This window comes from Ictidomys tridecemlineatus, chromosome 8 (assembly GCF_052094955.1).
Source record: "Ictidomys tridecemlineatus isolate mIctTri1 chromosome 8, mIctTri1.hap1, whole genome shotgun sequence".
Taxonomy (NCBI): domain Eukaryota; kingdom Metazoa; phylum Chordata; class Mammalia; order Rodentia; family Sciuridae; genus Ictidomys; species Ictidomys tridecemlineatus.
In genome coordinates this window covers 122,671,363-122,694,825 of record NC_135484.1, presented here as the reverse complement: position 1 = coordinate 122,694,825, position 23,463 = coordinate 122,671,363, and the positions used below count along the sequence as shown (strand labels likewise).

The following is a 23,463-nucleotide window of genomic DNA, read 5'->3' as shown; positions in this document are numbered from 1 at the left end:
GGGGCGGGTGCAGGGGAAGATCAGGGATTGAACCCAGAGGTGATTTACCACCTAACTGCCTCCTTTTCCCTTTTGACTTTTTACTTTGAGACAGAGTCTTGCAAAATTTCTTTGGGCTTCACTAAGTTCCTAAGGCTGGCTGTGAACCTGCAATTCTCCTGCCTCAGCGTCCTGAGCTGCTAGGATTACAGGTATGTGCCACTGTACCAACCTCCCTTGTCACTTTAAGAGCAAGCACAGCTACACTGCAGGGACCTGGAATAATTGAATAGGATTTTCCCAAATGCCTAGGGCTAAGAAAAGTCAAAGAGAAGCATTGTGCAGCAGGTATCCAGATAATCTCATTCTCAGCCCACAGGCAGCTACAGTAATGCCTCTTCCTTGCTCCTGGCTGGCTGCCTCCTTCCAAAGAAGCCCTGATTCTGACCAGAGTGGTGAGCTCCAGGCTCCCTGGAGTTGGTGAAATATTTATCTCCCTATGTCTGCCTGGTGCCATAAAGTCCATCTCAGAGACCTTTATTATTTCCAGGTGTATGATCTTATCCTACCTGGAATGGGAAAACTGTGGCCTCCAGGTAACCAAGCCCTATACAATGAGAGATAGAGTAGGGGTTTTGTCATTTGTTCCAGGGGTTGTTGACTCTCTTCTGATTGTGATCAAAGGGCCCCCTGAATTGGATGGGTGTGCCCAGAGCAAGACCTGTGAGACTCATGTGACATTTGGGATTCCTTAGGCTCTTCTGTAGGGCAGGCTCCCACCTGTCAGTAGGTCTCCAGTCTCCAGGCGGAGGCTGGCCTAGGCACACCCCACGGGCAGGGCGGGCAGGCAGACAAAGAAAGGTGTGTGCAGTGGGAGGGAGCCTTGAATTTGAAGGCTGCAGTTGTCTGCAGGCAGAGGTTAGTAAGTGCTCTGTGGCACAGAGACAGGTGATCAGCCTGTGATAAAATAATATGGGCTGGGCCCCAATCCTGCACCAACCTGGTGCTTGTTCATATCCATTCATTCAACCAAGGTTTACTAAGTGTCTCAGCTGCCAGGTTCGATAGAAGACACTGGATGCAGCAGGGAACAGGACACCCCATTTTGCTTCCCTGGAGATCACAGAACAGTGGAAAGAAAGACATCTAGTAATTGAAGGGCAATGAGTGTAATAAAAGAATTACAGGGTGTACAGGTGGTATCTACTTTAGTCTGAGATGACAAGGAATGCCTGGTAAAGAAGATATCAGTTAAGAGATACCCAAGCAATTAGCAGGTGTGAATTACAAGCTCCAATAGAATAGGAACCATGGCTGTCTTGTATACTAGAGCCAATAGCTGGCAGGCAGTAGGCACTAGGACATTTTGTTAAAAGGATCAAGGAATCTACCCAAATAAAGGGTGTGTGTGTGTGTGTGTGTGTGTGTGTGTGTGTGTGTGTGTAGTTAAATGTTCTTCCTTCCCTTAAACTCACTAAGTAATCAGCCTTTGTAAAAGTGCTGATGCTGTATCTAACTAATAATAGATGAGAGAGTTATATAATGTGATGTATATGATTAGAGGTAACTTACTAATAGAACCAGCCCTGCCATAGGTTTCCTTCCTACTTGGGTCTGAACCATGAGTCTACCACATACTAGCTATGAGAGCTTTAGTGAATTGCCTCCCTTTCCTTGTGTCTCTGTTTTCTGTGAATTCCATTTCAATATTATAAAGATAAAAGACAATGTCTAAAAATTGTTTGGAATATTATTATAGTCAATACTTGGTAGCCACAATTATTTATGTACACCAAGTTTATATCCAAAAGGAATTTGATAGTTACAAAAAAAGACACAAATACGATCAATCTGGATATCATTAAGCAAGAGGCAAATGATAAATCAAGTTGGAAGTGAAGGGAGGGTGTGTGTATATGGCATTAGATAATATCTGTATATAGAGAGGATGAGCTTTAGGAAGATGAATCTGGAGCCTTTGTTCTTGGTTAGGGGCTCCGGGCTTGGCATGGTTACCACTCTCTCATGCCCATCTTGCCTTACCAACAAAACAGTCTTGTTCCAGGAATTCAGAATCTTCCAGCTCCTGAAACACATTCTGGATGATGGATCCTGAAATGAACGGGTAGTTGATGTGTTCGCTCCTTTGGCCATGTTTGCAGGAGGAAGAGCAGAACTTTGTTTGACCTTTAACAAAAAGCACTGGAGATCTTTATGAATCTTCAGAAACAAATCCCCAGGTTTTCTCCAGGTTTTCTGGGGTTTTTCAATTGTGTTTATACCGGGAGGCTGCTGCTTCCTGTTTGTGTTCTCTTACCACAAGTTAACGGCTGTTCCTACTTTCACTTAAGTTTGTACCTTGTTCTGTGAGAAATGTTTGAGCTGGCTGGGAACACTTCCTGAAACAACTTCTTAAATCTCTTTCCAAATACCTGCATTTATTGTGAATTAATAAAATTGAGCTATCATCAAGATCAAATGCCAGTTTTTAAATTACCCCAATTTAAAAATGCCTAAAAACCTATCATTTTCTCAGAATTCTTCCATTAATTCCATTACTTCTATTCGAAATGTGTTAGCAGTGACTTTCTTTTTGGACAGTTTCACAAAGAAACAAAGTCTTTAAAAAAAAAGTTGTATCTGGTAAGTTCCAGCCCAGGGAACCACCCATTAAGAAACACACAGCTGCTCTGGGGATCTGGGTGGTCTCATCACCCCAGTCACACATAGCCAAGCAGCACAGTTCTTGCCTGTGCCTCAGCAAACCTGGTGCTCCCACTTATCCTGGGAGCTTCATGGACAATCTAAGCAAACCAGATCATATTGGCAGATGCCACACACACTGTGCTGAATATCCATAGGAAGGAGATGAGAACTAGTAATAAAGCTATGCACGCCATTATTGCTTCATTGATCCACTGAATAATTCTAGATATGATTGGTTGTAGCTACAGAAGTAATGTCCATTGTGCATTATATGGGTATTTTAGTGTGTGTGTATGTGTGTGTGTGTATTTTAGCTAAATTAATGGAAACAGTTCAAATGTTGCTTCTTCACTGGTGACAAACAGAACACATATAGTTTGCTTCTTTACCTCCCAAGTAAATTCCTCTACTTTGTCACTGTCATTATGTCATTATTTTTTTTTTGGGGGGGTAGTTATAGGCAATTGAACTCCAGGGCACACAACCACTGACCCACATCCCCAGTCTTTTTTTTTTTTTTTTTTTGGATTTTATTTAGAGACAGGGTCTCATTGATTTGCTTAGCACCTTGATGTTGCTGAGGCTGGCTTTGAACTTGCAATCCTCTTGCCTCAGCCACCCCCCAGCCTCTGGGATTATAGGAGTGCACCACCACACCTGGCTTCATTATGTCATTGAATCTTTTTTTTTTTTTTGCGGTGCTGGGATTGAACCCAGGGCCCTGTACATGGAGGCAAGCACTGTACCCACTGAGCTATACCCCCAGCCCCATGTCATTGAATCTTGAAGGCATGATCCTTGTTAGGAAATGAGGGAGAAAATATAATTGCTCTGTAATCACCAATAATATTGTGACTTCTCCTAAACAAATTCACCTGATTTTCAGTCTTATTCGTTTATTATAAGACTTAAAAGGTAAAACAAGCCTTTGCTTAGAGAAATGGTTCATGTGTTGCTTGCTGGAGTTCTTGCAAAGAAAGACCAAGGTAGTAGATGGCCAGAGGAGACACTGGGAAGGGAGCAGTGGATGGTCATGGGTCATAGCAAGTACAAAGCTATGACTGGAGAAGTTTGGCATCTTCTGAATTTATTTTGCAAAGATGACAAATTCCTTTAGCTAGGCCTCTGCCTAAAGGTGAACTGGAAGAACATGTGCTCTTTGGGTTAAGGAACTCCTTGGTCTTCCAGTGACCTCTGACTCCCACATCAGACTAGGACTGTCTCTCAGCATCTTTGCAACACATTGCATGAAACTTTGGTTTTTACATATAACTGCCAAGTACTTGAAATAGGAAATAGGTAAGAGACATGTACCCAAGAAGAGGAAGTGAGGTTGCCCTGAAGAAAAGGAAGTCGGGGGCTGTTACCCCTTAGATTCTTGAAGGTATGAGGGATGATGCATACAAAGGACCTAGCCCAGAATCTGGCACAGAGTAAGAACGCAATAAATATTTAATTTTTATAATTATTATCTATTTTCCAGCTTTAGTCTCCTTGGCTTCATGTTTCCATTGATATTTCTCCACTTGCCCATTCCTGCCTTTTCTTGAGTCATTAGGTTTCTTAAATTCTTCTTTTCATATCATATCCAATAAAGTAAAAGAGCTCACAACAGCAAGGGACCTCAAGAGATCAAGTAGTCTGGCTCCTGGTCTTGGGTAGGTAACGTATTATTATTCCTTCTTACAGAAGAAGCAATTGAACCTAGGAAAAGCTAAATGATTTGAGACTATGGTAGGCATAGGTGGAGATAATGGCTGATTTCTGCATTTTCTGACTTAAGCTGGGGACAGGGTTTACCTATTTTCAAAGTAGAGCCTTGTTGTGGTATGTGTGCCTGAAATCCCAGCTATTTAGGAGGTTGAAGCAGGAGGAGCACCAGAGGTACTCATTGCTACTGAACTAGTCGGATTTTTTTCTAGGACTAAACACATAGCCAATCATGGAGGCGCACATCTGCAATCCCAGCGGCTTGGGAGGCTGAGATAGGAGAGTCATGGGTTCAGAGCCAGTCTCAGAGAGACCCTGTTTTTTTTTTTTTAATTTTAATATTTATTTTTCGGCAGACACAACATCTTTGTTTGTATGTGGTGCTGAGGATCGAAACCGGGCCGCACGCATGCCAGGGGAGCGCGCTACCGCTTGAGCCACATCTCCAGCCCCGAGACCCTGTTTCTAAATAAAATACAAAATAGGGCTGGTGATGTGACTAAGTGGTTGAGTGGCCCTGAGTTCAATTCCTGGTACCCAAAACAAAAAACAAAAAACAAACCAAACATATATGTTTAAGAATAGTATCATCCTTTGTTTATGCCAATATTTCCAATGCAAAAAGAAGCTCTCAGCTGGGCCTGGTGGCACATGTCTATAGTCTCAGTGACTTGGAGGCTGAGGCAGGAGGATTGCAAGTTCAAGGCCAGACTCAGCAATTTAGGGAGGCCCTAAGCAATTTACTAGATCCTGTCTCAAAATAAAAAAGTGAAAACACTGGGGGTGTAGTTCAGTGGTTAAGTGCCTCTAGGTTCAATCTCTGTTACCAAAGGTAAGTAAGTAAGTAAGTAAATAAATAAATATAAATAATTTATTTTTAAAGAGGACTGTAGTACAGTGATACAAGCCTATAATTCTAGATACTTGGGAGGCTGAGGCAGGAAGACACATACATGTTGAAGGCCAGCCTGGGCAACTTAGCAAGATCCTGTCTCAAAATAAAACTTAAAAAAGACTTGGGGTGTAGCTTAGTGGTAAAGCACTTGTCTAGTAAGTGCAAGGACCTTAGCTCAATTCCTAGTACCATTAAAAAAAGAAAGAAAGAAAAAAAAGAGATGCTCAGTATATTTTTACGTAACTTCACATATCTTACATCTATTCTTGCTTCCATCCAAATAGTTCAGCTCCCAAACACACCCATATTTTCTTTATTCCTCAATAATTACACATAAATTTTTAATGCCAGCATCAGTATTATCACTCAATGATAGTGAAACTATATTTTTAGGTTTTTTTCCTCTTTGTCTTTAGAGTCTATCTGACTAGGAATATAATACAATCAAATTGCTGCAGTTTAAAGTTGTTTGAAATGTTTTTTTTTTTTCTTCTGAGATAATTGCTGTGTAGATGATTTGTTTTTCCTTTTTCCTTTTCGGTGCTGGATATTGAACCAAGGATCTGGTGTACAGTAGGCAAGAACTCTACCACTGAGTTCTAGGACTGTCTAGCGGGATGGAAATACACTAGAATTTTTTTTGGCAGTACTTGGGATTGAACCCAGGACCTTGCACATGCTCTACCACTAAGCTACATTCCCAGGTCTAGATTCTTTTCATCTTGCTTTTAATTTTTAGGAAATGCTTTTTAAAGTTAACTTTGTTTCTGATTATCTAAAATATTTACATAGTTCCAAAATCAGATCTCCAAAACAAGGTATAGCCTCTATCTCCATCTCCTCTTTCTCATAGGGGGACATATTTAAAAACAAAAAAATTTAGGGGCTGGGATTGTGGCTCAGCAGTAGAGCACTCGGCTAGCACGAGTGGGACCTGGGTTTGACCCTCAGCACCACATAAAAATAAAGGCATTGTGTTGTGTCCATCTACACCTAAAAAATAAATATTTTAAAAAAATTATTTTATTTAGAAGACAAGATCCTGGGCTGGGGTTGTGGCTCAGCAGTAGAGCACTTGCCAACACATGGGAGGCCCTGGGTTCCATCCTTAGCATCACATAAAAATAAATAAAGGTATTGTATCCAACTACAACTGGAAGAAAAAAAAAAAAAAAGATAGGATCCTAACATGTTGTCCAGGTTTGGGGTTTTTTGTGTTTTATTTTATTTCAGTACCAGGGATTGAACCTAGAGGTGCTTAACTCTGAGCAACGTCCTCTCCCCTCTGCCTTTTTATTTTTAGACAGGATCTGGATAAGTTGCTTAGGGCCTCACTAAATTGCTGAGACTGCTTTAACTCGTGATCCTCCTCTCTTAGCCTCCTGATCTGCTGGTGTACACCATCAGGTCGGCTCCAGGTTCGTTTTGAACTCCTAGGCTCAAGTAATTCTCGTCTTAGCCTTCTGAATAACTGGGACTATAGACATGTGCCACCATACCCAGCCCTTCCTTACTTCCCTTTTTTTTCTTTTTCTTTCTCTCTCTCTTTTTAATGCTGGAGAGTGAACTGAAGAGCGCTTTATCACTGAAGTATGGCCCCCTTCCTTTTTTATTTTTTAATGTTGAGACAGGATCTCACTAAATTCTGAGGCTGGCCTTGAACTTGTGATCCTCCTGTCTCAGATTCCTGGGATTATAGGCATGTGACATTATGCCTAGCATTGCATCTTTCTTTCTTTGCTTTATAATGTATGCTGGCTTTCACTCCATGGCAGTGTACAGAGATTTTCTTTTCTTTCTTTCTTTTTTTAAAAAATATTTTTTAGTTGCAGATGGACACAATATCTTTTTTTAAATTTATTTTTTTATGGTGCTGAATGAAGATTGAACCCAGTGCCTCCTATGTGCCAGGTGAGCACTCTACCACTGACTCACAACCCCAGGCCCCATAGAGATTTTCTTGATTCTGTTTTTATGCTCTGTGGTGCTTCATATTTAGCTTAACCAGTCCTTATTGTTTCTAGTCTTTTGCTATTAAATGGCTGCAATAAATTGTCTATGCAAATACTTTTTCACTTTTTTTTTTTTTTTTTGCGGTACTTGGGATTGAACCCAGGACCTTGCACATGCGAGGAAAGTGCTCTACCACTAAGCCACAGTCCCAGCCCACGTTTTCACATTTTTGCCAGAGATTTTCTGGTACTGATTTCTAGAAGTGGTATTGCCAGTTTGAAGAGGAAATACATATGTAACTTTGTTAAATATTGCCAACCAAATTCCTCTTCCTAGGAGTTGCTTCATTTTGCAACTTACTAGAGTACCTGTTTCCTTACAGCTTAGCCAACTAAGTGTGTTGACATTTTTTGGATTTTTGTCAATCTGATAGGTAAAACGTGAGTCTAATATTTTGCAGGTTTTTATTTTGTTTTTGTGGTACCACAGATTAAACCCTGAGGTGCTTAACTACTGAGCCACATTTCTAGCCCTTTTATTTATTTATTTTTATTTCTAGATAGGGTCTCTAAGTTGCTTAGGGACTTGCTAAGTTGCTGAGGTTGGCTTTGAACTTGTGACCTTCTGCCTCAGTCTCCTGAGCTGCTAGGATTACAGGCATGCACTATTGAGCCCAGTTTAGTATGGTTTTGATTTTTTTTTTTTTCTTATTAGAAGCAAAGTTGAACCAGGCAGGGTGCTGAGGGAGGAGGATTGCAAGTTCAAAGCCAGCCTCAGCAACTTACCGAGGCCCTAAGCAACTTTGACCCTGTCTCAAAACAAAAAATAAAAAAGGCTGGGGATGAGGCCCAGTGGTTAAGCCCCCCTGGGTTCAGTTCCTGGTGCCAAAAAAAGCAAGGTTGACATCTAATCTTTTTACATGTTATGAAGTCCTTCCCATTCCTTTTTTTTTTTTCTGAGAACTGTTTGCATAATTTTTCAATTAAGTTGGTTGTTTTCCTTTAGATTTAGAAGCTCTTTATTAAAAAGGAAACATTTGCCTGTGATGTTTGCTATTTGTCTTTTTACTTTGCTTAGGGTAATGTTTTTCCTACATTATTTTTTTTTAAAACAGTGCTGGAGTTCTAGAGTTGGAATTCAGGGCCACACATGTGCTAAGCAAATGCACTACCACTGAGAAATCACCCCTAGCCTCCACAAATTTTTGCTTTTAAGTTTTTACATAGTCCAATTTATCAATCTTTCCCTTTATGCTCTGTGGTGCTTCATATTTAGCTTAACCAGTTCAACTGCAGCTGAACTTTTAGCCATAGTTATGAAAGTCTTTTCTACTTCCAAAGTTATAGAAGAATTGACCTCATTTCCCCTGATATTGTATAGTATAAAATGATAAAGGAATCAAAACTTATCTTTTCTTCTTCATAAGCTTGATATTGCTAGCTCTTTTTCTCCACCCGCTGCCTTCAAGTTGACTTTTCCCGGACATGTTATGTTTTTTTCCTGGCTTGGCCAAAACTGGACATGGATCAAAGTCAACATCTGTTCAACTCCCTGCATTTGGATCTAATGTTTTACTGCCTGTTTTTCTTTTCTGGACTCTGTGATTTCTGCGTAGTGTTTTTCCAACAGTTCAAAGGAGTTCTGACCTTTTGGGCTTGAGGAAGAATGCTCTGAAGACCTATCCTAAAGCTGATTAAACTAGAACAGATCCTGAAAAGATGCCCAGGGGAGCTCAGCTCTGCTTTAGGAGTGAGGGTGGGGTGGAGAAGAGCTGCTTGACAGGGGAACAGGTGCTCACAAGTGTTGAGTGAGCTCAGTTTTTGTTGACAACCCATGTTTCCTGTACCTACCCATCTCCTGCTCTTGGTTTCTAGGTAGGAAGTGCCAGGTTTCTAACTGGAGATGACTGGTAGCAGTGGAGGGAGAGGAGTGGGCAGAGGAAGGAAGGGAGGAGTGAGGTAGAGACCGGAACTTTTCTCTCACTATGTTCAGAACACCTGGGGCAGATCCATGTAATTAACACCAGCTCCCATTAAGTGGCTTTTTTTTTTTTTTTTTTTTTGAGTACTGGGGATGGAACTCAGGAGTGCTTAACCACTGAACTACATCACATCCCCAGCACTTTTTATATTTTGTTTTGAGACAGCATGAGCTAAGTTGCTTAGGGCCTCTCTAAATTGCCAAGGCTGAATTCAAACTTGCAATCTTCCTTCCTCAGCCTCTCAAGCCACTAGGATTACAGGCATGCAGCACCACTTCCTTCTTAGAGGGCTTAGAAGCTATTTTCTATAACTGGTGCCAAACACTGTGATAAGTGCTTTATATGGAGTAAATCATCTAATCTTGACCTATTAGTTAGCTAGGGTTTTTATTTCCAGAAAAGAACAGAAGCTCAGCCATAAGGTCACACGTTGAGTAAGTAGTAAGTTTAGGTCTCTATGGTACCATATTCCTGGCTCAAAAGCCCTAAATTGGAATGCTCCATGATAAAATGTTCAGAGTGGCCTGTATTTCTGTTCAGCTTTCCATCTAAAGATTTAACCTCACTTTACTTAACTGTCCACATCTGCTCAGCTCTGATGTGGGCAGTGGGGTTGTCTCTATAGTCACTATGTTGGGCTGTAAGGATCCTTGGTCCTGGAGGGACTCCAACTCGCCCATCTTTTATTCAATTACCAACATGGGACCTGGTATACACGAGACCTCTTCAAATATATGTTGGGTGGTTGAATAGATGAAAAAGGAAGGTGATCTGGGTGTGGTGGTGCACACCTGTAATCCCAGTGACTCAGGAGGCTGAGGCAGGAAGATTGCAAGATCAAAGCCAGCCTCAGCAACAGTGAGGTGCTAAGCAACTCAGTGAGACCCTGTCCCTAAAAAATAAAAATAAGGCTGGGGATATGGCTTAGTGGAGTGCCCCTAAATTCAATCCCTGGTACTCCCACCTCCCCCCAAAAAAAGGAAGGGAAAAAGAATGTTAATGGAGATGAAAGGGCAGCAGTAGAGGAGGCATAGACAGAGCAGATTTGTAGTTAAAACCACAGGGCCAGAGCTTGCTGGGCAGGTAGCTGGGAGAGGCCTGGATTACTGTTTTTTAAAAACACAGAAAAGAGATTGTATCCAGAAATGTAGTTTCAGTTCTTTTGCATCTTGATTGTTGATAAAGGGACACAGGCTGGTCATTTTCTGTAGCTTATCTCTTATCAGATAGGTTTTGTTCTCTGAACATTTCATCTAGTGAATCCAGGACCTGAACTAATCTTTCTGCTGCTGTATGTGCATACATTTCCATTTGGTATTCAAGCATCTCTTCATCAATCCAAACTCAGAAACTGTAAATGTATAAAAGACTTTATTTGGGTTAGGGGTTGGGATTCAGGAGAAACACAGATTCAGATAGCTCTTAATCATTGTTCCAAAGAAGGCAGGGAAAGTGGGAGGTTGCATTGAAAAAAAGTGTTAAGGCAGTAAAAATACTTTTGTAGGGAAACTTCTGTTGAAGGTGAGAACAGATGCTGTGAGACAGAAGCTACATGACCATTAGAAGACGAAGAAAAGAATGCATAAAGTTAGGAAAATGTCCATAAAACAAAGTCCAATAGTCTCTTTTTTGGGGGGTACTAGAGATTGAATCTAGATTGTAGCTCAGTGGTACTACTGAGCCTACATCCCCAGTCATTTTTCTTTTTAAATTTTGAGATGGGGTCTGGCTAAATTGCTGAGGCGGACCTAGAACTTATTATTCTCTTGCCTCAGCCTCCTAGGATTATAAGTGTGTGCCACCACACCCAGATCTTGATATGCATCTTGAGCCTCCCAGGCACATAATTATCTGTCCTTCTGCCTGTCATCAGAAGGTAACTAATGTTCACATTCCTACGCAGCAGCTGGAATCCTGCATGAGTCTTCCCTTGAACCTCCTGATCCATTTAGAAAAGCTCTTTCAAGGTTGTCTCCATGGTAATTTTCCTTGTATTTTCATACATCCTCAACCCTCCTTTCAACTTGGAAAACAAAAAGAACAAAAACTGGACCGCTTTCTACAAACCAGCTAAGATGAAGGAGATATTCAGCTCTTTCAGGTTGCTGTTATGCTCGAATTCGGGACCCCCCCAAAGACCACCAGAGACCAAGATCGATGTAAGCAGCAAAGAGGTGTTTATTGCAAGCTAGCTCGGTCCTCCGCGCGTATACACAGCAACTGGTGATGCTGAGGCCCCGAGCCCAGGGTTTGCAGTAGTTTTATACATTCTATGGAGAAGGCATACATCATAGTATCTCTTAGCAAATCATCACACACCTCGGGAAAATCAAATAACAACTCTAAAACATGATTAGCACATTCACTGGCAGGAACAAGTTGGGTAGGGGTGATTGGTCACTATAAGAAGGGGATTCATTTGAATGGATTGGTTTAAACCAAGAGGGGTGTTCCTGCTGAACTACATGGTTTCCCAACACCATAAACTACTGGGAGGGTAATCTGGCATCCCAGGTATTTCCTTGTCTCATGCTGATTGGTGGCTGCTAGGGGGCTGCTATGGATCCCCACCTAGCCTGACAGAGTCAGGGACACCTGGCGCAGCAGATCTCTCCTGTTATTTGTAGATAAACCACTTAGCAGGGTGGGAATGTGCCTAGGAGTGCTCTGTGGGTCTTTCCTAGGACAAAGGTCATGTCTCTTCCTTGGACAGGCTTTGCTCTGAGGTAGAGGCTGGTTTTTCATTGCAAAGGACAACCTCTTCAGGTTGGGCTTTGTAAGAATCCACAGGTGAATAAGGTAAATAGGAGGCCTTGAGAGAACTAGAGTGCCATTCAGAATATGAACAGCCATGGGACAGTGGCCTGGCAGAGAGGAGAAAACTCCTCTCTGTCATCAAGTATAGACTTTTTTTTTTTTATTGGTTGTTCAAAATATTACAAAGCTCTTGAAATATCATATTTCATACATTTGATTCAAGTGGGTTATGAACTCCCATTTTTATCCCGTATACAGATTGTAGAATCACATCGGTTACACATCCTCGTTTTTTACATATTGCCATACTAGTGACTATTTCCACAGTCTTCTAGGGACTTTTTTTTTTTCTTTTGCTACTAAGGATTGAACTCAGGGGTGCTTAATCTCTGAGCCACATCCCCAGGCCCCCCCTTTTAAATTTTTTTTTAGTTATACATTGACACAATATCTTTATTTTGTTTATTTATTTTTATGTGGTGCTGAGGATCAAACCCAGGGTCTCTCACGTGTGAGCGCTCTGCCACTGAGCCACAACCCCAGTGTTACTGCTGACGAGTCCTTGCTTCCCCAATGTTGAAGTATAACACCAGAGAAGCACGCCGAGGCAAGCTCAGAGTGGAAAGTAGAAGTTTATCAAAGGACAGCAGAAAAGACTTCTCCCAGAGGAAGAAGGGGACCCAAGAGGTGGAATCCGTGGTAGTGCGGTTGTTTCTCCTTTTTATAGTTCTTTCAGTGATGGAATGTAGGTGGGAAGGCCCAAGGGGTAGGACACAGGTGGGCCAAAGAAGTAATCTGGGTGGGAAGGACTTCTGAGTCAGCACCTTCAAGTTTGCTGGGGGCTGTTCTTTAACACTTCTTTGGGATGGGCTTTGGCCTTGGGCTTTATTCAGACTTCATTAATATTCCAAGAGTTGTTCAACTTTTCCCGGAATTCATTCTAAACATGGCTTCCATTTTGGATCTTACTCGATATTAGACCTGATTTACTTAACTACGCTGACTACCTAACTTTAAATCTGGCTTCACCAGCCCCAGACAGCCCTTTTTTAAAAAATGTTTTTTAATTTTTTTAATCTTTATTTTATTCATTTATTTTTTTATGTGGTGCTGAGGATTGAATGCAGTGCCTCACACATGCTAGGCAAGCATTCTACCACTGAGCTACAACCCCAGCCCCTGTTTTTTAAAATTTTGAGACTAAGTTGCTGAAGCTGCCGTTAAACTTGTGATCCTCCTGCCTCAGCCTCCCAAGCCTAACTGACAGGGCTTTTTTTGTGGGAGAAAATTCTTCAGTGTGTCCTTTAAGTATATAAAATAAAGGCAGAGTCTGACCAGACAGTTCTCCATTTCCAAACACAATGAAGAGAAGTGGAGTTTTCCTTGAGCAAAGGATATATCCTGACTGAGGCACCCTGAGAAGAGATCATTTTAGCAACAGTCTTCTCTAATATGGAATACTGCTTATCCCCTACTCTAAACTTTAATTCCCTTTCTTGACTGGCCTACCCATTGAATCTGAGGTAACCTGCTAGCCCACTGTCAGCTTGTCAGGGAAGAAAGGTACTGAGAAATGAGAAGAAAGAGGTGATATTGTCCAGGAAAATGGTGGCACTTCCTGGGTCAGGGCCAGGACCTTGGACTTCCTGTGAAAGGGTAAAGTTTCTAAGCTGCAAGGCCTGAGTTAAAAAGTGAAGGACCAGGTATTGTTAAATTCCTCTGCCACACCCAGAACCTGAAATTCCTGAGGCAGTTAAGACAACGGCCCTACTGGCCATTTAGCCTAGGGCCCTGTACAGTTTGAAACGTAGGCATACAGGGCCCAAAGCAATCAGTTTGAATGTGCGCCCCCCCCCCCCGCCCCCCCCTTAGGAGTGACCAATCACCCCCCACCCGACCTGTTCCCGCCAATGAATGTGCTAATCATGTATGAGAGTTGTTGTTCAATTTTCCCGTGCCTCATGCTGATTTGTTCTGATGTATACAAAGCCCCCGCCCTCCCCAAAAAGTGTACTTAAGCACTGCTTAGCCTCTGCTCTGGGCTCTGGGCTGCTCTCACTTCTTGAGTGAGCCTAGAGCTTCAGCGTGCTGAATTGGATCCTCAATAAATCTCCTTCTGCAATTGCATGAGTCAGTCTCTTGGTGGTCTCTTCCTCCGACTTTTCACCGGACCCTTACACCTGAAGCTGTAGAAAATAAGGGCCTGAGTTACTTGACTGTCAAAAGTAAAAGTGATGTTCAACGACTGAGAGATTTGTGGGCTTCCCTTTCACCATATAGAGCCATGTTCTCTCTTCATGGTGCCTGCATATTTTTGACTGTGTTGAATGATGAAATTCCCACCCTCTACCGACAGCAGTTCCACTACTTACTACTTCTTCAAAGTTCCTCTGTTTTCTCACCTTCTTCTCTATCTTCCTCTCTTGTTCATTCCCTCCCAATCTTTTTTTTAAGTTACATTCATCAACAGTTTTCTTTCCATCTGTTTTTTCTTCTTTCTTACTCTACCATCTTGTTCTCTTGTTTACAATCTACCCCTCTGTCATATTTTCAGATAGGTTCTTACTTTTTTTCTTTTCTTTGCAACAACTGTTTATCTCATTTATTCAGCCCTGAAGAGGGTGAAAACAGATGGCCTGCTGCCTCAATATCTGGTCAACAGAAACATACTTGCTAGAGAATGTTTATCCAAAATATTATCTTTAGCTGGGCATGGTGGTGCATGCCTGTAATCCCAGCAGCTCTGGAGGCTGAGGCAGGAGGATTATGAGTTCAAAGCCAGCCTCAGCAATTTAGCAAGACCCTAAGCAACTCAGCAAGACCATGTCTTAAAATAAAATACAAAAAAGGGCTGGGGATGTGGCTTAGTGGTTTAAGTGCTCTTAGGCTCAATCTGTGGTTACCACAGTTTTATTGCTTTGTTGGCAAAGGAGAAACACAGGGGTTCCTGTTCCAGAGACTGTGATTCTGCCCATCAAGGGGAACAGGGGGCTTTTAAAGAGGTGATTCAAAGGCTACATTTCACATGCTCTCTGTTGGAGTTGTAATTCACTTGTTAATTTGTGAGGGAGTCATTTCTGAGATCTTCTGGTGCCATCCCCAAATTTTGAATTCCTGTGATGGGTGTGTGCTCAAGGACAGATAACTCTATTTAGGATGGGGAAGAAAGATAACCCTGTTTCCCCTGAAATTTGGGACGGGGAGAGATCCAGGAGAGAGGAGGAGAAAGAAACATGTCCATTTTAAAAACAAGTTGCAGTGGCAGAGCAGCAAGGGCTATATTCACAGCATAAAGTGGACCCTGGTTACAGTAGAGCGTTCCTAGGTTCAGTCTCTTGTACTGCAAAACAAAACAACAACAGTAAAAACAACCCACAAAATATTGTCTTCTATCTCAACTTTTAGGAATTGTAGATTTCACATAACAATTCAGAATTCCAGCTTCAAAACAAAACAACTAACTGGCAGCATGGGGCCCTCATTCACCATTGGTCATCAGTGGAGCAGGGCAGTGGCTGCCCACCCTGGTTCACAGGAGTCCACATGGTGTTCTCTGGCCTCCCTAATTACCATTTATCATTTAGCTTAAGCAGTTTTTTTTTTTCCTGTAGAAGACAAATTTTATTTAGTAATTAAAAGAGACAGCAAGAGCTTGATTTTTCTTACCCCCACACAGTTACCGTATTTACAGTTCCTGCCTTGCTTCTGCAGGTGGGGGAGTTTACAACTTTGCTATACACAGCCTAGGGTCTCCCACCATTTCTCCTCCAGTACCCCCCCATTTCTCCATATATCCTTGTTCCACCTTTTGTTCATGTAAAGTTAGTATTTAATACATTGCTATAAGGTTAAATAACTTCAGGACCAGTTCTAAAATTCTGAACTTATTTAAACTAGCCAATCTTAAAACTGAAATCCTAAAACTTCAATCTTCAGAAAAATATGAAAAATCTTTTTTTTTTTTTTTTTGCAACAGTGATGTGCATGAGCTCCAATGATAGTAGTTACTTTCTTAAGAATCAATTCCTTGGGCTGGGAATGTAGCTCAGTGGTAGAGTGCTTGAGTAGCAGCAAGTGGGAGGCCCTGGGTTCAGTTCTTAGCACCAAGAAAGAAAGAAAAAAGAAAAAAAGAAAATTCTTGCTTTGCAATTTGTTTCATGTGACCAATAATTAATTTTCATGGGCGAGAGCTGAGAAATGGTTACTAGGCCATGCTGAGGAAGAATCAACAGGGGAGATAGCATCCACCTATTAGTAATAGAAACATGAAAAACATGGCATTAAAAAAATAAAAATACTAGGAGTTTAATTTTTCTGCATTTAAAATAAATAGGTGAGAACAGGTGTTCTAGTGTACCACAATATTTTTGGCAAGAATCCAGAGTAATTAACCATGTTTGCTAGTTCTATATCATGAATCTTTGAAACCTTGGGACCTTACTGACTGTGCATCCTAGGACTAGGGAATTACTAGAAGTAATTAGCTGGGCATGGTGGTGCATGCCTGTAATCCCAATCTGGGACTCAGACCGACCACCTTCTTTATTGGGCTCTTACACTCCTTGACCCCATCACCCTGGGTCAGTACCAGACAACTAGGGCTGGCCCTATGTTTAGGAGACTGCTGAAATTATTCAAACTAGCCAATCCTAAAACTGCTTGCTCTCTCTGCCTCACTAGTTCCTGCCAGTGGAAACTGCAATAAAGGTTCTGGTTCACATTTCCCCTTCATTCTCTGCCCTCTAACTGACCCAGGTACTTCCTCCTACAGCCCCCTCCTGTTTCTAGAAAACTGCGTAAATGTCTTCCTTCCAAACAGTCATCTTCTTATTTGTGTCTGCATGTCTCATAGTTGATTAAAATGAATCCTGGCTACTTTACAACTCTGGGCTCCCTCCACCCTTCTAAACCACCACTCTTGGGGCTGATTCTATCTTTTTTTTTTTTTTTTTTTTTGTACTGGGGATTGAACCCAGAGACATTTAACCACTGATTCATATCCTCGGCTGTTTTTATTTTTTTTATTTTGAGACAGGGTCTTGCTAAGTTGCTTAGGGTCTTGCTAAATTGCTGAGGCTGGCCTCAAACTTTCTATCCTCCTTCTCAGCCTTCCTCGTTGCTGGGATTACAGGTGTGCTTCACCTGGCTGACTCAAGAATCCCATTTCTTGCCAGGCAGTGGCACACACACACAAATTAAACATAGAATTTTGCTATTTCAAATAAAATTAGGGTTCAATTAGAAGAGGGAATGGAAGAATAGATATTGGATCTCTGCAAGTTGGCCCTTCCCTACCTCCAGAAGGCTTACAGCTTTAGAATTATACAGAGCTCTTTATATTGGCCCTTGGCTTTCTTCTCTGTTTATTTATGGGAGTAACTTGAGCTTCTTTAAACTTTACCAAACTCTGATTATTTGATTTCATGTTTGCTGTCTATTTGTTGGGTTTCCAAGATGTAATTACATTTAATTTTAGGAACTGTGAGTAGTAAGAACCCCCTAACCTGACAATTGTCCTATTTTTAGATATAATTTAAGTTCTATCCCAAATACTCCTGACTCTGTACGTGTGTGTGTGTGTGTGTGTGTGTGTACATGTGAACTTGTGTCCACCACATCACAACAAGGGCCAAAGAGAGAAGGAAGAATCCCCATCCTCTTCTTCCTTTTTTCCAAGGCTATGTCCTTAGCTGGTCATGCACCCCAACAGATAACCCAGGTCACAAGGAAAGTTGAGCATGTGTCCTGCCCATGAACTCCAGCAAAAGCAGTGGATGGGGCTGTGCTGGGCTCCCTTGGCCTCACACTAGGGTGTAAAGCAAAGAATACTGCCCAGAGGAAGGGGCCTCTCTTTCTAACTTGCACAAAACTTTGTTGCGAAACTTGTACGCCTGTGAGCTGCCTATGCCCAGAGGAAGTGCCTTTCCTACTCTATCCACCCTGAAGATTTTTTTGGGGGGGGCGGGGGAGTACTGGAAATTGAACTCAGTTGTGCTTAACCACTGAACCACATGCTCAGCCTTTTTTAAAAAAATTATTTATTTATTCTAAGACATGCTCAGCCTTTTTAATTAATTTATTGATTTCTAATATTTTGAGACAGGGTTTGCTAAGTTACTTAGGGTGCTGAGGCTGGCCTCAAACTTTCTATCCTCCTGCTTTAGCTTCCTGAGTCACTGGGATTACCACAATACCTGACAGTTTTTTTTTTTTTTTTAATGCACACAAAGGTTCCCAGTAGACTGCGCACAGCTATCTGTCCTGCACAGAGATCAGTAGTGAATTCCTCCACTTGTTCTGAGAGCCACTGACCTTCCAGTCACCATTGCTTTTTTCTTTCTTCCAACCAATTTCAGACTACTGAATGAAAGCAAGCAGAAAGCAGACACCTTCTATTCTTCAGTTCAGACCCACCCATTTGGTTAGGAAGCCATTTCCCTGGACCTGCTGCCAAGAGATGGAACCCACCTCACCTGGAATAGATCCTGAACTCCCCTATGGAACCTTCTAGAATATCCCAGTTCACTGCTCATTTACAAATTGCCTCTGTAGATGTCTGACCTCTGGCTTCCTCATTTTAGAAAGTAGCATTTTCTTGTGATAGAAGAGATGTTTCTGGAAGAGGGAATGCACATTCCCCCTACTCCAGGAATTCCTGTGGGGGTCCTTGACATACTTGATAGAAAAGAATTTCAACAGTGGAGGCTCAGAGATTTATTTAGGAAAGCAAGGAATATATATTCTTCTTCTTCTTTTTTTTTTAGAGAGAGAGAGAGAGAGAGAGAGAGAGAGAATTTTTTAATATTTATTTTTCAGTTATTGGCAGACACAACATCTTTGTATGTGGTGTTGAGGATCGAACCCGGACTGCACGCATTTCAGGTGAGCATGCTACCACTTGAGCCACATCCCCAGCCCAGGAATATATATTCGAGGGAGAGTATGAACTATCTTGAGAGTGAAAGATGAATTTTGGGGGGATTCCGACTCTTTTAAAGAAAACTTGGTAGGTATGGGAAGACATGTAAAGATGACATCAGGTTGATTCTTAGGTTGACATGGTCCTTATTATCTGATCAATGGAGAATACTGGAAAGTCCCCTAAATTACAGATTTCTTAAAATATTGCATTTCTCTTTGCTTCATCTATTGACTGGTGGCCTAATTAACAATGAAGAACATCATTGTTGTAAGTGAGTGAATTTACAGTAACACTAAGATTTACAAATTTTCCAGAGTTACAGGAGCAGCAGATCTGGGAGGGAGACTGGCTTGGGGAGTGACAGTTCTGAAAAAGTATGTAGAACTTTAAATTAAAATTAGATTTCCTTGTTCTTCTTTTATGTCTCCCTCTCACCTTTTTGTTTGTTTGCTTTTAATTTCTCTTGCTTTATTTTAATGCAGACACCAAATTGGGAAGAGCTATTTGTGGAGCCCCACATGTGAATAGTTCACACCTCTGGGTTCAATCCCAGCATCCTGAAAGGCTGTGGCAGGAGGGTCACAAATTCCAGGGGATCCTGGGTAATTTAGTGAGACCATGTCTCAAAATAAAATTTAAGGTGGGTGTAGTGGTGCATGCCTGTAATCCTAGCTCCAGCAATGTAGAGAAGCCCTAAGCAACTGAGCAAGACCCTGTCTCAAAATAAAAAATAAAAAGGGCCGAGGATGAGGCTCAATGGTTAAGTGCCCCTGATTTCAATCTCTGATGAAAGAAAAGAAAAGAAAGAAAGAAAGAAAGAAAGGAAAGAAGGAAGGAAGGAAGAAAGGAAGAAAGAGAAAGAAAGAAAGAAGAAAGCAGGGGCAGCGTTGGAGCAGAACAGAGTGAACATAATGTAAGCTATGGATTCTGGGTAATAATGATGTCAGTGTAGGTCCATCAATTGTAACAAATACATTACTCTGGTGGGGGAAGGCTCTGCGTGTGGTGGGGGCAGGAATACATGGGATATCTCTGTGCCTCCTATTTGGCTAGGAACCTAATACTGCTGTACAATAATAATCTCCTAAGAAAAAGAAGGGAGTGTTGAGATAGCTCGGTAGAAGAGCTCTTGCTAGCATGTGGGAGGCCTTGATTCTATCCCTAACACCACAACACACACACACACACACACACACACACACACACACACACACACACACTTTAGAAAGGAAACACCTTAGGTAAAGAAGACCAAGGAATTGAGCCCTGCCTTCTGTACTGAGAGTCATCAGAGCCCCCAGAGGCCCCTCCAGGGGATGTCCAAGGGTTTACTGAACATGGTTTGCAAAAGTGGTGGGCAGCAGAAAGAACCCAGACTTGGAACTGGGTGACAGTTTGGAGTCTGAGCCAAGAGAAACAACCCATTCTCTGCTGTCAGCCTCATGCTGACGCCCACAGAAACAGGACAAGCCACTGCAAGCCACTGCAGGTGGCTTACTAGATTACTCTAGTATCGCCTCCTCATTCCTCTGAATGTCCTGTTTCAGCAGCTCCTGTGTCTTCTTTTTTGGCTGCACATCTTGATAAACTCTGCCAGACATAACTGATGGCCTCAGACTCATCATCTTTTTCTCCCTCGGGATCTCAATTTTGTCTGTGGTGTCATTGTGCCTACTTAGATATAATTTCCCAGAGTCCCCTGCATCCGGAAGTGGCCACATGACTGTTTGGCTAATGAATCTGCTTGATAGAGCTTTCAGGGAGACAACTGCTTTTCTGGTTAAGAAATAGAAGAGGGGCTGGGGATGTGGCTCAAGCGGTAGCGCGCTGGCCTGGCATGCGTGCGGCCCGGGTTCGATCCTCAGCACCACATACAAAACAAAGAAGTTGTGTCCGCCGAGAACTAAAAAATAAATATTAAAATTCTCTCTCTCTCTCTAAAAAAAAAAAAAAAAAAGAAAAGAAATAGAAGAAAAAAAGCCAGGTGTGGTGGTGCACGTCTGTAATGACAGCAGCTAAGCAACTCAGTGTGACCCTGTCTCTAATAAAATACAAAGTTGGGCTGGGGATGTGGCTCAGTGGTTGAGTGCCCCTGAGTTCAATCCCTAGTACCCCCCCCCCAAAAAAAAAATAGAAGAGAAAGAAAACAAAGAAATAGATTCATCTGGAACACATCTTTTGTTTTCCCTCCTCCTTTTTGCCTGGAATGAGAGGCCTGAAGGTGGAGAATAAAGATAGTTGTGAAGACGTCAAGCAAGAGCCTGGATCCTTGGTGACTCTTCCATTTTTTTGGAAGGGGTACAGGGGATCGAACTCAGGGGCACTTAATCACTGAGGCACATCCCCAGACCTATTTTGTATTTTATTTAGAGACAGGTCTCACTGAGTTGCTTAGCGCCTGGCTGTTGCTGAGGATGGCTTTGAACTAGTGATCCTCCTGTCTCAGCCTCCTGAGCTGCTGGGACTTGGTGACTCTTTTAAGCAGCTCTATCAGCCCTGGCCTGCCTACCCTAGTCTTCATGATACATGAAACAATTAAATGCCTTTTTGGTTACATTGTTGTATTGGGTTTTTGTTACTCAGAAGCTAAATATAAGGTTATAAGGTTAAGTAGCACAACTTTTCTCCATGTAGCTGGGTCAACAGAGTCTGATCTGCTCTCGCTCTTCAAGCTGCTTCCCCAGATTGCTTCCCAGACACAAAATCCATACATATATGCAAAAGATGCCCATGTTAGCCCCAGGTCTCTTCTCACATAGGAGAATTGGACAATGTATCTTTGAGTTCCAGTTTCCTTTTCTGTAAAATGGGAATTTTTTTTGCATAATGTGTAAAAAACCCTAAACCCATTAGCAGTTCTATTACCAGAATTCCTATTTCTCTTCAGTCCCCTCCTCTTCTCCAGTATTGGGGATTGAACCCAGGGCTTTGCCCATGCTAGAGTAGTTACTCTCTCCCTGAGCTACATCCCTAACCCCTTTAAAAAAAATTATTTTAAAACAGGATCTTGATAAATCACCGAGGCTGGCCTTAAATTTTCAATCTTCCTGCCTCATTCACCCAAGCTATGATTACAGGTTTGTGCTACCACTGCACCTGATTCCTCATTATTTTTAGGGTCTTCCCAAAGCAAATTGGAAAGCTCTGCATCTCATCTTGCCTTGGGAGGATGTCAGGCCCAGAATGTCTTTGTCCTTGATCTTTATATTCTTAATTTAAGAAAAAGGACTAAGCAGGGCATGGAGGGAGATACCAAGTTTGAGACCAGCCTGGGGGAATTCAGCCAGAATTTTTTCTCAAAAGAAAATATAAAAAGGGGCTGGGGATATAGTTGAATGGTAGAGTGCCCCTGGACTGGAGTGTTCTTACTTAGAACTAGGATAGGTGGGAGGAACCCAGTTGAGCAACATTAGAGACAGCATTCTGCCCAACCAGAAGAGTCAGATGAACATCCCAGCAATCTCTTTCCAGGTGGACACTGTCCTCCTTGGGGAGCTAGATGGAGTTGGGGTCAAGGAACTATCAACACCGTCCTGCTCATCCTGCCCATGATGATGGAAAAGGAAAGTCCAAGAAGAAGTTGGGTCTGAGCTGGAGTCTGCAAAAGGGTAAGGGAACAGTCATTTGGCCTTTTCTACTCACTTCCTTAAAGCAATATTATTTTAGTAATCTCTCCTTTGACCTTGCCCCTTTCTAACCTCCCAGGGTATTTCCATAGTTCCAGAATTTGGCCTTGGCTCTGAGAAAACTTCCCTATTATTGGTCTTTGTTTATTCTGTCATTTTCTGAAGATATACTTTTGGTAGTTTTTTGCCTAATGTCAGTCCTTCCTCTTGATTCCTTGTGTGTCTTAATTCTTTTTTTAATTATTATTTTTTTAATTAAAAAAAAATCTTGAGATACGGTTTTGCTAAATTACTTGAATTTGTAATCCTCCTGCCTCAGCCTCCTCTGTTGCTGGGGATTATAGAAGTATACCACTGCAGGATGTTTGCTGCTTATTTCTATCTGGTGCTCACTCCTTGGAATCTGATCTTTCTCAGAAGGCTTTATGAAGTCAACTTTGATGGTGACATTTTCCTACTCTGGAATTCATACCATAGCACAAGTTGCTATGGTTTTTGTGACCACTGGGAAACTGGCATGTGTTTGCATTAATTAAGACTCAGTCCTTGCCCAAGTCTTTAGATTCCTTAAAGCAGGGACTGCCCTGTACTCAGACCTGCCCTTGACACATTGTACTTGCTCACTAATTATTCACTGAATTCAGCTGGAGTTCCAATTTAGGAAGATGTGTGTGTGTGTGTGTGTGTGTTTGAAAGAGATATATAATCTCAAACACACAATAATGTATAAGGAATACACAATACTTTTAAATAAAGTGGAGGTAATTCTCCTTGAGAAATTCCTTTCTTGAGACTGGGGTTGTGGCTCAGTGGTAGAGCGCTCGCCTGGCATGTGCGAGGTCCTGGGTTTGATCCTTAGCACCACATAAAAGTAAATAAAATAAAGGTATTGTGTTCAACTACAACTAAAAAAATAAATATTAAAAAAAAGAAA

The 23,463-nt window shown here is 41.8% G+C and overlaps 1 long non-coding RNA gene across 3 annotated transcripts in view; it reads left to right on the top strand.

Annotated features, from left to right (window-relative positions):
- The window catches only part of LOC120888993 (uncharacterized), a 66,584-nt gene that overhangs the window by 5,667 nt on the left and 37,454 nt on the right, over nucleotides 1-23,463 (top strand). For 2 of the 3 annotated variants that reach the window (XR_013425300.1, XR_013425298.1), the window contains exons 2-6: nucleotides 95-191; nucleotides 18,798-18,863; nucleotides 19,218-19,277; nucleotides 19,386-19,816; nucleotides 22,375-22,511. This is a non-coding gene — a long non-coding RNA (uncharacterized LOC120888993). The remainder of the gene's footprint in view (nucleotides 1-94; nucleotides 192-18,797; nucleotides 18,864-19,217; nucleotides 19,278-19,385; nucleotides 19,817-22,374; nucleotides 22,512-23,463) is intronic. The other variant, XR_013425299.1, reaches the window with a different exon arrangement.